The sequence below is a fragment of the Elephas maximus genome, chromosome 21, assembly GCF_024166365.1.
Source record: "Elephas maximus indicus isolate mEleMax1 chromosome 21, mEleMax1 primary haplotype, whole genome shotgun sequence".
NCBI lineage: Eukaryota > Metazoa > Chordata > Mammalia > Proboscidea > Elephantidae > Elephas > Elephas maximus.
In genome coordinates, this window is record NC_064839.1 from 46,379,549 (window position 1) to 46,396,391 (window position 16,843).

Genomic DNA, 16,843 nt, shown 5'->3' on the forward strand with positions numbered 1-16,843 from the left:
GTGAGCCGCCAAAGGCCCAGTCCCCACTGGTACCACTCAGCAGATTCCATCGTGGGGGTGATCACATATGAGATTTCAACAGGGAAGTGGTCACAACATTATACAACTGCCAAAAACTGAGAATCATGGCCCAGCCACATTGACACACAATCTTATCCATCACAGTACCTAACAACAATACTTTATAACTATTTCATGTAACTGTCTGCTAGTTGTTTAATGACTGTTGCCCCACTAGAATGTAGGCCCTCTGAGGGAGGGGTAATTCCTGTCTTGCCTGTGGTTTTTCACTCAGCACCAAGCTCAGTGCCTGCAGAGTGTACTGTCCACCATTCTGGAAGGAAGGTGGGAAGGGGATAGGGACTCACTGCTTCCCTTGTGCTTCTGTCGTCTTTCTTCACCTATGTCCTCTACTTGATACCTTTTCCACTCCCTTGCAAGTAGCTGAAGGGACAGAGTGAGAAGGGACAGTGCAGTGACCGTGGTCAGTAACAGCTGGTAACAGCGGTCCTGTGTCCCTCTTCTTTAAGTAGAGATACTAGAACAGGAAGGACATTTAGACAAAAGTCCAGCCCCTGTGTTCCAATAAAGTTTTATTGATGAAAACAGGCAGCGGACCAGATTTGGCATGCAAGCCATAGTTTGCCAACTCCTTTTTAGAGGAAAAACCTTCAAATATCTAATGGCAGCCAACCATAGTTTTGGTTTCTATGTCAAACCAGCTATCAAATCAGTAAATTAGCAAATAGCTCTAGGACCATGCAGATACAAATGAACATTGACCAAGCTGATACATAGCCCAGGTTGAAAGTTTTAAGAAGAAAGTTTCAGAAGCAAAAACTTGCAAAAAGAAGGTTTTTCCTTACATTAAAAGTTAATATTTTAAATGATTTTCCCTTGAATAAATAGATCATCTTCTGAATCAGCTAAGCCTTAATAAATGAGAATCTTTACACCAAACTGAACTGAGCTTCTGGGTTCCCACAGCCATGTCCCCTTTCCCTGAACCTCTTTAAAGATCCATTGATTACTGCCAAGCTTCCATTGGTGGGATTAATTAATTTATGAACTTGTCATTACAATTCATTGATTTAAACGTCCCTTCTTAAAGATTTAATTATATACCCAAAGATAAAAGATCTGCTAATTATTGTCCTTTATCTAATTGAAGCTTTGTATTACAAATAAAGTTCAAGGGTTTAAGACAGTTGCCCTTTCAAACAGTTGGGCAAAGATGAGAATTTAATTAGAGGCGAGACATCATTCTCTCTGGTCTGTTCTAATAGGAGAAAAATATCAGGCTGGACAAGATGGCGATTCCGTGGAAAATCTGTTCACCTTCTTGCTCACTTAATGGTTTTTAGCAAACAGCTCCCATCAAGTGTGTTGTCCAAATAGTTTGGGGCGGTGGCACAAGCAGAGTTACCAATTGTGTTAAGAGCAGGAATTCTGTGAAGCAAAAACATACTGCCTATTTAACTCAAAAATACTGAGGAAGTGAGGAAGTGGGTAGTGAAAATGGTTAACACACTCGGCTGCTAACCAAAAGGTTAGAGCTTCAGGTCCACCCAGAGGTGAGTCAGATGAAAGGCCTGGTGATCTCCTTCCAAAAACCAGCCATTGAAAACCCTGTGGACACAGTTCTATGCTGACACACATGGGGTCACCATAAGTTGGAATGGACTCGACAGTTTTTTTTTAACTACAGATGCATAAAAAAGTCTCAGAAGTTTTTTTTTTTTTTTTCTGAACCTCATCCCTAAAATATTCTCTGATAAGGAAATTAAAGTTGTTCAGTAAACAAACCCATGGGAGGTAGGGAATACTGCTGAAAGGCACAAAAATCCCAAAATCAAACAGCTCTGGAGCAAGGACAGGTGTTGATGGACCCCCTGGATCTATGTCTCCATGGAGAAGAATCTTCACTGGAGAAACCTTCCCAGCCTCATGCCCTGGGTAAAGACAATCTATTTAAAGGAAGCAAACTCTGGAATTCATACCCTCTTTTTATGCTCTCTCTGTGCCCAGATCACTATGGGCAGCCATCTGCCCTTCAATCCCTAACATTCCCTGGGATAAAAAAAAGAAAAGTATCCCAAAATCTTAACTCATGAGAGGGAAGGAGAAAAGAAAGTGTCAACAGCCCTTTTGACCAGAAATCTATAACCACATTTTCTAATTAGCTTACAGTACGAAACACGATACTTTGATCTTCATCTGTTTGGCTCCTCTCTGTATCAATTCTGAAATTCTAAGGGCAAGAAAATATTGTTATTCATTTACCTGCTAAAATTTCAAAACTTAACAACTGTGTGACTTTGGATATTTTGCTTAATATATCTGAGTTTCAGTTTTTGCAACTGAGGACAACAAAATAACTTCCTTCACAGGGTTTCTGGAAGAGTTAAAACACATTTAAAGAACTTGTTACAGTAGCTGGAACATAGTAAATGCTCGACACACGATAAGTTCACAGTAATTTCCACATTCAGAGTGTTTTTATACTGCTAATTCCACCTACCCTTACGAAGGATGCAGGAAGCAAATGATATTGGATATCAAACAGCCCATGTTTTACATCTGTTCCTTTATAGACACAACTGACCTGCACAGAGATATCACTCCACCCTGAGTCTGGAATGGAGTAGAGGCAAGAGACCACCCAGTCTGGTGCTGGGGAAGAGAAGCCCCACCTTCTCAATGGAGAACCCATTGAGTATCAAATCATACAGGTGGCTTTCTATCTGGGGAAGTGGGAAAGGAGATGGAGAGAAGAGCAGAGCTAAAGCAACTCACAATGAGTAAAATTTGAAGCATATTCAGGAGCAGAGAGCTGGATGGAGTGAAACCCATTGCCGACTCATAGTGACCCTATGAATTCTTATCCTATGGAGAACAAAGTAATCAGATCAAGAAGAGAAGACTGAGGCAGAGGACAAGACACACACAGCATCTTTAAATTGCCACAGGGCTGTCATGTAGCAGAGAGCAAATACATTCTGTGTGCTTCCAGACCTTATCGTAATCATGGCTGACTTTTATTGAGCCTTTACTATGTGCTCCATGTGCTTTATCTTATTCATATTTATATCTTATATTATTATCTTATTTATAACTCTTGGAGGCATGTTGTTTTATTATATCTATTTTACAAATGAGAAAACCGAACGCCAGTGAGGTTAAGCCTTTTGCCAATGGGTGAAAGAGTCAGGATCCTAGACTCAGTCTGTCTGACTCCAAGCCCCATGTTCCAAAGCAGATTCTGGATCATTCCAAGGAAAATTTTCTCAAGATGAGTTTATAATAAGCTCACAGGTGGCTTTCTGACACAGCTTGTGCCTAGCCTTTCTCAGCTAAAGGGAGAGGTGGTCATACATAACACCAAATAAGACTAGGTCAAAGTAACCCAAAACCACAACCAAGTTCCCTTCGCACCCCATGAGTGAGTCTATGTCTCTAACAACATTTCTTCTTTCTTCCCCAGCAGACTGCTGTGCTGCACATGAAAATACTAGAAAGGATCATGGCATCATTAGGCAATGAGATTGAATGTACTCATACAAGGGAATTCTATTCAGCCACCAAAAATAATGATGTAGATAAATGAAAAGATGTCTGTAATAATTAAAGACGAAAATCATGATACAAAATAGGATGTGATAGCTCTATGTATATATCTATATTTGTGATATACATATTTAAAAATAATCTTATATATAAGATATACACATCTGCAAGATCTATTTATATTTATAAATATTCATGTATATATATATATATGAGAGGAGACACAGAAATAGGCAGAGGAACAAAAGGAAAAACGAGACAAAGAATACGTATCAAGTTTATAACAGTAATTTATTACATAATAGAATAATGTGGAGGGGTGCTTGTCTATGTTTTGTTTTTATCTAAATTTCCAGTTTTCTATAATTACCATGTATTTGTTTACTAAGAAAAAAATGTTTTAGACTAAGCAATTTCTTATTCAAGAACACAAAACAAGCCTAGATTTGAAGTCCATTTTAAGTAGTTTGATCACTTAGTTCCAACACCTTGTACTACTTCCAGATTGATTTATTCTCTGAACTTTACAAACCAAGCTATAGAGACATTTGCTGCCCATGTGCTGGTGCCTAGAACACCAAGAAGCTCTCGTGATGTTCTCACCAGAGAAGATGCCAGGAACCAATTCTGAATAAGAGGAAACTGGTCTGCTGGCTTTTGTTCACAAAGTACTCCTTCCCCCATCCAAACATCAATAGCATGGCATAACCCCAGAAGCATCACCATACTTCCCAGGCAGTAGCCTTCTAGAGCGATAACAGGACCCTTCCTTTACCCCATCAATAGCTAAAGACAGCAGTGGTGGTAGAGCCCTTTGGCCTTGCCTGAAAGATGCACTTCAGATGCAGATTTTTCCAGGATCTTCTAGGACCTTCTAGAACCTTTCTGACCTCAAATAAAAACGCTCACACAATCTTCTCTTTCAGCAGCCTACAACCTCTGAAAACATGGCAGATGTGCCCAGGCTTCACATCTCAAAACAGTCACATGTGTTGGATCTCTTTTTTTTCATCTACTAAGAAAACAACTTTTTTTTTATGAGTTTAAGAAACCTTATTAATGACATCAAGCTATTGAGCAGCATTCACTGACTGTCAATTTACATTATGTAACAGAATGTGAAGCTCAATTTCCTTGTGTCACATTTATAATGATTAAATTATCAGCAGATGTAAAGTCATTCTGAGCTATAACAAGGTGTTAATTAACTTGGCACCTTTCTAAAAAAACAAAAAGAAATTCTGTCACATTTTGTTGTCACTTGCGGGGTACTCATTGGTCCTCAGTAGCACACTTAGGACATATTTTGGAAATTTTCCCTTTTTCCTCCTTCTAGTTCCTGGGAGGAATGATAATATTATAAACATACTGATCCTCCTGTTTGGGTCTAAAATCCACGCTGCAGCAAACCCTATTGGTTCTAAAATAGAAGAAACCACCTTCTATCAGTGATACAGTGATTACTAATTAGAGGGTCAAAAATTGCAGCTCAGGAAACCCAGTGAAAGTGTCTACAAGTCTCCAGAAACTTTCAGCTCCTTGTTGCTGGGTAGGAACAAACCACTTTCCCCATTCATGGGCTCTGAAATCCATGTAGTCACTCCATAGACTTCATTCCTTTGCATGATTTTGGAATTCGTTAAGTGCTTCTAATATGTGGGTAGGGTGAGAGTCAAGATTACAAAGTACTCAGGCTTTGCAAGGCATTATCTTATCAATTAGCAGGGGCTCAGAAGTGGACCTCAGTTGATACACTTTTGTCTTTTTGCTCCCATTTGAAATGATTAACATGATAATAAGAATTATTTTTTATTTCTTAGGTATGTTAATTATAGTTGCATTTTTAAAAGATGCCTTCATCATGTAGAAATATACTTATTTAAATATTCATAGATAAAATAAAAGATTAGTTGGGTTTGTGCCAAAATAATCCAATGATGAAGAGGAAGTAGAAAGTATAGATGAAATAAGATGGCCCATAAGGTGATAATTGTTGAAGCTGGGTGCTAGATACATGGAAATTCATTATACCATTGTCTCTATTTTTGTATGGTTGAAATTTTGTGCAATGAGAAGTTAAAATAAATTCCCCAATACACACACACACACACAGAGTTTCATGAATTGGTTTGTGATGCTTTTGATAAAGATTAGAGAATAAATTTAGATCGATTTCTTTTGTAGTTCAGGTTGTACCAAGGCATGTCTCAGAAAAGAATATTAGGCATATAAAGGCCAATTTGGGCAATCAGAAATCACTTGAACAAAATAATCCACACAATTTTATCTCAGGTCATGACTGACCAGAGAAATTCTAAGGTGGTCACATGCTACCTATTGCTTGTGGACTTCACATGTGCAGAAAAACTGGCAGTTCAACAGCTAGGAAAGATCTGTCTGCTGAATTGAAGTGAATGGAAAATCCAGGCAGCTGTGAAAAAAGGTTCACCTGTGGAGGGAAGCACAATGGGAGCAATGGGTGACTTCAGGGTAATAACTTGGCATTGGATCATCTAACATTTCAGCTTGCAAAGACCAGAGAGAGAGAGAGAGAGGAGGGAAGGCAGAAGGGCAAGGGGGAGCAGTCAACTTCCAGTGAGGTAGGTGGGTATTAATATTTAAATTTTGTAGATGGATGCATTGAGGTTCAGAAAGATGAAATCTTTTCCCAAGTCCTTTAAGTTAGTAAGAAATAGAGTTGGAATTCAAATTCAAGTTGAGTTTGCTCCAAAACCCATGCCCTTTCTACATCATTGACTCCCAGAAGCTGCCAATTCTAAGGAAGAAAGGAAAAGTTGTTCCAGACATTTCCAAATATAAGGAGGCCCTTGTGCCACAATGGTTAAGCTCTTAGCTGCTAACCAAAAGGTTGATGGTTCAAACCCACCAGCAGCTCTGTGGGAGAAAAGATCTAGCAATCTGTTCCAGTAAAGATTTTAGCCCAGGAAACTCTATGGGGCAGTTTTACTCTGTTATATGGTTCAGAATCAACTCAACAGTACACAACAACAACAAAGACAATCCCTATAAAATAACTTAAAATTAACACAACTTTCCCATGCAGTAAGTAGCCACAGCGGTAGGTGTGGTAAATTACTATGTTTAAAAATATTCTTATATTTAAAATATAATTGAAAGAGTTTGGCAGGAAAAACAGATGGCCTCCTTTTGAACTACAGTTTGATGGGGAAAAAAGAATCCTTCTGGTAGACCGTGGACATTATAAAATATAGCATTTAAATAAGTCTCTTCAATGTTAATTGCTGATTCATTTTAAAGGAGGAATCAGAACTAAAGACCACACATTGTATAGTCTCTTGGATCAAGGTTATTTCATGCTGGAAAATGAGAAGCACATCTTTAGCAGGATTTTCAAAGATGATGAGATACAGTAGAAAGAAAAAAAAGAACCAAGCCTGGGATATTCTTCCTTCCAACTGAAACAGGTATCTGAGAAGCTGTTTCTAGAATTCATTTAGTGAGCAAAGACAGACATCCTCCCTCTAGAAAATCAGGAAGTCTAATGTCCCTGAATAAATTCTATGGAAAATGGGTCAATCAAGATAATATATGAAGTGCTACATACTACATCCTCCTTTTGGAAAGTAATGGTAGCATATTAGAGGCTCTAGCAAGTACCGCTCTATAGAGAGCTGTTAAACTTAGAGTGGCCCCCAACATATTTCATCACAAAGCCATTTTTGCATAACACTTATTAGCATTCCAAGAAACTATAGTTACAGAAGACACCTTTTGTAAAGGGCTGAGGTATATTAATGGGACTCCTGGGGAGTTGTACACAGAATTTGCTCTGTAGCCAAAAAATCAGGAATGGAAATTAAAGCTCCCTAGCATCATACACTAACCCAAGATTAAGTTGTAACTGAAGTTCACTTCATAAAGAGACAGCGAGTAGTATCTAGGCCAGGTGGTAAGTTTAGGTATGTGTTCAGTCTGTGGTAGTATTCAGAAGCAACAATTTGCAGGGAGTAGAATTTGAAATGGGCATAAAAGGATGGATAAATCTAGATAGTAGGAGAGAAGAGGCAAGAATGTCTCATTTCAAGCAAGGAGAATGATGTGTCCAAATTGCTTATGCCTTTAATCACCGCTGATGAAGCCATGTAGAAGAGTCCTTTGTAATTATTAGGTGCGTTCAGTTTGATATGCGGTTTTTTGTAAAGTGGCAAGTCTCTGCTGAAAACAACTCAGTTACTCATAAGCCACTAAACAGAAACACCTGATTTTTCAGCCACTCCAAACAAGAGCATATGTGATTGACTTTGCCCAACTTTTGTGAGTGTGCCCTACTAGGTTAAATTGAAATTCTTATTAAAGTACAGGTATTATTTCTGTCACTTCTCCTGTGTCTACCACATTTATAACTTTATCCCAGAAGGCTATTAAGTGAGTTTTATGAGCTAGTATTTTCCCAACTCATTATTGTTTTGCAGATTTTACTCAGAAGGCCACAGTCTTGTGGGTACTGTTTACGAATTAATTTTGGCCACTCTATTTTTTTTTATAGCAGTATTTTTCCAAATGAAGAGACTGGGCCAATGACAATTCCCACTACATTTATATTGTATACATATTTATCCTTAGGGAATTTCTACCCAAACCTTTGTTTTATGTTCCTTCTGCCTGGAAAGTCCTACCACCTCAGTTGTCAACCCCAGATCCTCTGACAAATTCTTATGCACCCACTAAGACTCAGCTTAGGTATTATCTACTACAAAACCTTCTATAATTGCAGACAATCTAGAACTACCTTATGTGGAAAATAAAACAAAGCCTTTTTTTAAAAGGCATGGGAGGAATTCATTAGATCATGTAAGGAAGAAGTACAAGGACTAATTCCTAGCTACAAGCATGGTTGGATTCAGGAGCTTGAATGATATTGTTAAGACTTTGTCTTTCCCTCCATCTCTTGGAAACCCTGGTGGCGTAGTGGTTAAGTGCTACGGCTGCTAACCAAAGGGTTGGCAGTTCAAATCCGCCAGGCGCTCCTAGGAAACTCTATGGGGCAGTTCTACCCTGTCCTGTAAGGTTGCTATGAGTCGGAATCGACTCAACAGCACTGGGTTGGGTTTAACTTGGCTCTGCCTTGCTGTTCTTTGATTTCATTCTTGGGCAGACAACCGAGTAGTCCAAAACAGCATCACCACTGTGATAGGATAGTAGCACCCTGACATTTAAGGAGGCATTTTTTGATTTTATCAGATATCTTTGCAGCCAAATTGTAATTACCTAAGATTGATTGGGGAAATGTCTCTCCAGCTGTTTTAGCATATGTTCCATTCTTAGGCAGGTTCTCTCCAAATGATAGAAAAGACGACCACTGGTCACCTCAAGTGTGCATTCCATTTGATTAGCAATCCTGGCAAAATGAGTCTCTGCCAATGGTTTTGTGTCATAAAATTTCTGGGGGAGACATCTATTTTTCTGGGTCACATGTCCCTTATTCTTGCCAAGGGTTGCTAAGTCAGCCCCATGCAGAATATGTAGAATTTATTCTTCAGAAGAAAGAGATCCATTAACCTGCAGAGAGAGGCAAGGGGAATGGAGAGACAAAAACAACAGTTGCCCTTGATTCCTGTCCTGAGCCTCCTAGTCTCATTGGAGAGCATTTTCCCCAAGCTCTCACATAACTCTAAGCAAAAACATGATCCTCTATTGGTGTAGTTAACGCAAATATTATTGTTACCTCTGTATATCCATCACATGGTTACACAGTAAATATTCATACAATAAATGCAAGAATAAATGAGAACACCACCTCATGAACCTCCAAGTAGAGGTATCAGTAGCTAGAGAAAACGGGGGTAATTGCCCTGGTATAAAAGGGGTGTGAGTTTGACAAAGAGACAGAGAGAGGGTGATGTTTACTGAATGTCTGAGTGTAAGAACGAAGGGAGAGCCTCCTGCTGGTACAGACTCCTGCTGGCCTGAACATTCTCTTCTTGATAACCTACACGCTAATAATTCAGCAACATGGCAGCCATTTGCCTTATGTTTTCCAAGTCACATTTTAAATGTGCTTTCCTATTGTCCCTGAAACTACATTCATGAATATCAGATCACATGTACCAATTCAAAGTTTAGATAATACAATACCCATAAGTCTAAACCCCTCACCTTTGCCAACAGAAAATGTGAGAGTGCTCTTAGCTCATTTCTCCATACAAACTCTTGGTGACTTTTGTAACTTCCTTTGATGGACACACAAATAATCAGGGGTGGATGAAACCTCAGATTTCCTTCGATATAACTGGCCCATTCTAAGGAAACTGACTTACAGAGTTCAAGCACTTTGGCCAGAATCACATAGTGACTTTGTGTGTGTGTGTGTGCGTGTGTGTGTGTGCGTGTGTGTGTGTGTGTGTGTGAGTGGTAAATATGTATATAACAATACATGTGACATTTCAACAATCTTCACTTGTACAGGTCAATGACATTAATTAAATCCATCATGTGGTTAAACCATTACCCTTAACAGAAGCTCGCTGCCCCCTAGACAATGACTACCTCTCCCCCACCCTTGGAAGCCACTAATAAACTTTGGTCTCTATACCCTTGCTATTCTAGATATTTCATATAAGTGGGATCATATAATACTTGTCTTTTGTGACTGACTTCATTTACTCAACATGTTTTCAAGGTTCATGTTGTAGTATATATCAAGACTTTATTCCTGTTTATGGCTGAGTAATATTCCATTGTATGTATGTATACTGGAATGTACACACATTTTGTTCATCCGTTCATCCACGCTAATTTTTTTAAGACTGGTCTTAATTGTCACTATAAGTCACTATAATCATTATTAGAGTGACTTGAACATCACTATAACGAAATTTTATTCATATACAAAAATAGGGCTGGCATAAATGTAGTAAGGGAACAGACATTTGTCTGATATATCCTGGGTCCTAAAAAATTTCTTGATCCCATGAGTTCTTAATTTTATTTGTCCATTTTAAGTGTATATGGAATAATATTTAACTGGAAGTGTCATGAGGGCAGGGCGTTTTGCCTACTTTTTTCACTAACATGCCCCTAGAGCCTAGAACCATACTTGTCACATAGTTGTTGTTGTCACATAGTGCCAAATCCCAAACCACTGCCATCAAGTCAATTCCAATTCATAGCAACCCTAGAGGACAGAGTGGAACTGCCCCATAGAGTTTCCAAGGCTATAAATTTTTACAGAAGCAGACTGTTACATCTTTCCCCGTGGAGCGGTTGGTGGATTTGAACCATCGACCTCCCAGTTAGCAGTTGAAAGCTTAACCACTGCACCACGAGGTCTCTCTTGTCATACAGTAAAGCCAAAAAAAAAAAAAATCTGTTGCTGTTGAGTGGATTCTGACTCACAAAGGTCACATATTAGGTCCTCAAAAATATCTGTTGAATAAATATTTGTTGAGCACCTCTCTAAACACTTGACATGAACTAATGCATTTAGTCCTCACAACTTTCTCATGAGTTAAATTCCAATATCTCAATTCTATAGATAAGGAAACTGAGGCAAAGGAGATTGAAGTAATTTGCCTAAGGTCACAAAGCTACTAAGGAGCCCTGGTGACACAGTGGTGAAAGCACTCAGCTGCCGAGAGGTCGGCAGCTTGAGCTCACCAGCCACTCCGCAGGAGAAAGATGTAGCAGTCTGCTTCGGTAAAGACTACAGCCTTGGAGACCCCATGAGGCAGTTCTACTCTGTTCTATAGGGTCACTCTGAGTCAGAAGCGACTCTATGGCAGTAGGTTAATACAAAGTTAGGGAGGCAATATTCAAACCCAAGCAGTCTCTGGTTCCGGAGTCCATACTTGTAACTAGACAGAAACCATATGTACTAGTTATCATTTCCCATGTAACAAATCACCCCAAAAGTCAATGACTTTAAAAAACAATTTTTTTTTTTAATTTCACGCACAGTTTTGTTGATCTAGAATTTAGAAAGAACTCAGCTAGGCAGTTTGTCTCTGATTCATGTAGCCTTGGGCAAGGCAGCTGAGTCTGAGGAACCTACTTCCAAGATGGCTCCTTCATTCCCATGAGTGGGGCCTTGACAAAAACGACTGGAAATCTGGCACAGCTGGGTCCTTTCTCTCACCACATAGTCTCAATCCTGTTTACAGGGTAGTTGGGATTCTTACATGGAGGCTTATGGCTCCCAAAACAAGAATTTCAAAAGACAGAAAATGGAAGCTGCCTTAGTCTGGAAACTGGCACAGTGTCACTTCCACCACATTCTATTGGTCAAAGCAATCACAGAGCCCACTCAGATTCAAGGGGAAAGGATGTAAACACTACCTCTCAATGGGAAGGATGTGGAAGAATCTGTGGCCATTTTTAATCCACCAAAATGGAGGTCCAAGCCAGTTTGGTGATAGTACCCACCTACTTCACATAATTTTATTGATATCTCATAGTCCAGAATTCTAGTTCTAGAATAATGCTCTTCAACAATGAAACACTGATGGTATCCACATGTTAGAAAACCGTTTTGTCATTGTGACAAGACTTCACCATTCTAGAACTAAAAGAAATATTTTCTGATCTTAACAAATCTGTGCAATCAAACTTTAATCACTTTGATTGGGGCCGGGGGGGGCGTCTCTTCAGTCATTTTAATATGTGTTTTATGTTTCCAGATGCTCTATCCTAGTTTTATGAGGAAATGTTTCTCATTATCATAAAATTTACATGCTCATACATTTCATTGAAAGGCTTATTCTTTCTAGGTGATAATAAACAATTCAGTAATTTGGAAGGACAAAGCCACAGAAATAATTGTGAAAGGTACTAAAAAAGTCTCTAAGGAGAGGAGAATCAGGGTAGTAGAACAAGATTCAGTTCTATTTCTATTTCATCCCACATCTTGAGAAGTTTGTTCAACCCCTGGGAACCTAACTTTCACCATCTGTAAAATAAAAGGCTATTGTGGACAGAGCTCTGAACTGTAACTCATAACTTCTTGCCTGTATTCCTAATTCTTCTAATAACTAGTTCCCTGAACCTAAACAAAAGGCATTTCACTTCTTTGGATTTGATAGTAATGATAATGATTCTGACAAAGACAGTGCTCACCAAATAGTCTGTGTGAGGCCCCAGGTTTCCCAAACTCTCCTACGGTTAGGTTAGGGTCACACATGAGTTTTGATCACTAGACCGTGAGCAGAAGCAACAGTGTCTCCAGGCCAAGGTAGATAAGAACTCAGGTGCACCACCTGCTACACTCAATATGGCTTCCTTCACTTCCTTATCTATAAAATTAGGAGTTGGTTCCAACTGATCTATGAGGCCCTATCAAAAGGCCCCCCAAACTGTTGAATATTAAAGCTTTTGTGAATAAAACTTGGCATTCTGAAATTGGTATTCAATGTTCCACAGGTGTACACTGACAATAGGACTAAAAGTAATTGGATTTATATTGATTAAAAAGAAATTATACCTGACTTTTTCCTGCTGCATCCATGTTCATCAAGTATGGGATTTTTCCTTGTTGTTTGTCTGTTTGATTGATTGTTATTAAGTCATCTTAGGTTTCTATGGATTCCAAGTCAATGAGTTTGAATTGAGGGAATCAGAGGCAAACAATTCACATCTGTTTCAGCTTTGATCAAAGTTCACCTGTTCTTTACAGACACAATTCCTACAGATTCAAACCTAAATTTTATCTGAATGATGTAGAAGTACCCCAAGTCTTGGCCACTATTCAAATACCCAGGTTCATTTTCCGTTATTTGTTAACAGTCAAGGTGCTTGAATTTTTGACTATTAGTAAGCATACACATCATTCTCTTGAAAATTCTGAGTTTCAACCACACAACCTTAAAATCAAAGAACTCGAGGGCGGAGCCAAGATGGCGGACTAGGCAGACGCTACCTCGGATCCCTCTTACAACAAAGACACGGAAAAACAAGTGAATCGATCACATACATAACAATCTACGAACGCTGAACAACAAACACAGATTTAGAGACGGAGAACGAATACGGGGAAGTAACGATTGTTTCCAGAGCCTGGAGCCAGCGTACCAGTCAGGTACAGCACAAGCACAGAGAGCTGCTCCACCCCCCTGAACTAACCCCGGGAGGGAGACCAGCCGGTTCCGCGGGCGGCGTGGGACGCAGCCGGTAGGAGAAGTCCCCGGGAGGCAGTGACTGGTCTTGGAGCAGGAAGAGCAGAGTCCCAGCGGGGGAACTGTCTCGCCGGGATTTGGACTGGACACAGGTACGGCATAAACACGGAGAGCTGCTCTACCCCCCTGAACTAACCCCGGGAAGGGGCCCAGTTGGGTCGCGCGGGCGGCGTGGGACGCAGCCGATAGGAAAAGTCCCCGGGAGGCAGCGACTGGTACTGGAGCGGGGAGAACAGCATCCCAGCCGAGACACTCGGTCACGGCACAAGCACGGGGAGCTGCTCCACCCATCTGGACTAACCCCGGGAGGGGGCCCACCTGGTTCTCGGAGGCGGCACGGCCACGCGGCTGGAGGGACGAGAAGTCCCCGGGAGGCAGCGACTGATTTTGGAGTCGAGAGTGCACCGTCCCAGTAGGGGAGCCTTGATGCTGGGCGTGGGGCTGGAAGCGGAGGATCTGACCGTGACTCCAGCGGGCCAGACCCCCCGGGGGCAATCTCCACACAGCCAGCACACATAGGCCATGCGCCCACGGGAATCTCAGATATAATAGTCATTCCAAGCAAGACAAGCAACTCTGGCTATATTCTGAGGTGCTACTCTCCTATCTCTCTGTTCCCTCCCCCACCCTCCCCAGGCGGCTTCATTAACATCCGAATAGCCTGAGCCAGAGGGAGAACTCTGATAGGGGTCTGACTGCATTTTTTTTTTAGCGGATCTTCTGGAAAAACTAGTTTCCCAGTGATGGCTCGGAGACAACAATCCATATCAAACCACTTAAAGAAGCAGACCATGACAGCTTCTCCAACCCCCCAAACAAAAGAATCAAAATCTTTCCCAAATGAAGATACAATCCTGGAATTATCAGATACAGAATATAAAAAACTAATTTACAGAATGCTTAAAGATATCACAAATGAAATTAGGATAACTGCAGAAAAAGCCAAGGAACACACTGATAAAACTGTTGAAGAACTCAAAAAGATTATTCAAGAACATAGTGGAAAAATTAATAAGTTGCAAGAATCCATAGAGAGACAACATGTAGAAATCCAAAAGATTAACAATAAAATAACAGAATTAGACAATGCAATAGGAAGTCAGAGGAGCAGACTCAAGCAATTAGAATGCAGACTGGGACATCTGGAGGACCAGGGAATCAACACCAACATAGCTGAAAAAAAATCAGATAAAAGAATTAAAAAAAATGAAGAAACCCTAAGAATTATGTGGGACTCTATCAAGAAGGATAACCTGCGGATGATTGGAGTCCCAGAACAGGGAGGGGGGACAGAAAACACAGAGAAAATAGTTGAAGAACTCCTGACAGAAAACTTCCCTGACATCATGAAAGACGAAAGGATATCTATCCAAGACGCTCATCGAACCCCATTTAAGATTGATCCAAAAAGAAAAACACCAAGACATATTATCATCAAACTCACCAAAACCAAAGATAAACAGAAAATTTTAAAAGCAGCCAGGGAGAAAAGAAAGGTTTCCTTCAAGGGAGAATCAATAAGAATAAGTTCAGACTACTCAGCAGAAACCATGCAGGCAAGAAGGGAATGGGACGACATATACAGAACACTGAAGGAGAAAAACTGCCAGCCAAGGATCATATATCCAGCAAAACTCTCTCTGAAATATGAAGGCGAAATTAAGATATTTACAGACAAACACAAGTTTAGAGAATTTGCAAAAACCAAACCAAAGCTACAAGAAATACTAAAGGATATTGTTTGGTCAGAGAACCAATAATATCAGATATCAGCACAACACAAGGTCACAAAACAGAACATCCTGATATCAACTCAAATAGGGAAATCACAAAAACAAACAAATTAAGATTAATTAAAAAATAGATAAATAAAAATACACATAACAGGGAATCATGGAAGTCAATAGGTAAAAGATCACAATAATCAAAAAGAGGGACTAAATACAGGAGGCATTGAACTGCCATATGGAGAGTGATACAAGGCGATATAGAACAATACAAGTTAGGTTTTTACTTAGAAAAATAGGGGTAAGTAATAAGGTAACCACAAAAAGGTATAACAACTCTATAACTCAAGATAAAAGCCAAGAAAAACGTAACGACTCAACTAACATAAAGTCAAACACTATGAAAATGAGGATCTCACAATTTACTAAGAAAAACGTCTCAGCACAAAAAAGTATGCGGAAAAATGAAATTGTCAACAACACACATAAAAAGGCATCAAAATGACAGCACTAAAAACTTATTTATCTATAATTACCCTGAATGTAAATGGACTAAATGTACCAATAAAGAGACAGAGAGTCACAGACTGGGTGAAGAAACACGATCCATCTATATGCTGCCTACAAGAGACACACCTTAGACTTAGAGACACAAACAAACTAAAACTCAAAGGATGGAAAAAAGTATATCAAGCAAACAATAAGCAAAAAAGAAGAGGAGTAGCAATACTAATTTCTGACAAAATAGACTTTAGACTTAAATCCACCACAAAGGATAAAGAAGGACACTATATAATGATAAAAGGGACAATTGATCAGGAAGACATAACCATATTAAATATTTATGCACCCAATGACAGGGCTGCAAGATACGTAAATCAAATTTTAACAGAATTGAAAAGTGCGATAGATACCTCCACAATTATAGTAGGAGACTTCAACACACCACTTTCAGAGAAGGACAGGACATCCAGTAAGAAGCTCAATAGAGACACGGAAGATCTAATTACAACAATCAACCAACTTGACCTCATTGACTTATACAGAACTCTCCACCCAACTGCTGCAAAATATACTTTTTTTTCTAGCGCACATGGAACATTCTCTAGAATAGACCACATATTAGGTCATAAAACAAACCTTTGCAGAGTCCAAAACATCGAAATATTACAAAGCATCTTCTCAGACCACAAGGCAATAAAACTAGAGATCAATAACAGAAAAACTAGGGAAAAGAAATCAAATACTTGGAAAATGAACAATACCCTCCTGAAAAAAGACTGGGTTATAGAAGACATCAAGGAGGGAATAAGGAAATTCACAGAAAGCAACGAGAATGAAAATACTTCCTATCAAAACCTCTGGGACACAGCAAAAGCAGTGCTCAGAGGCCAATTTATA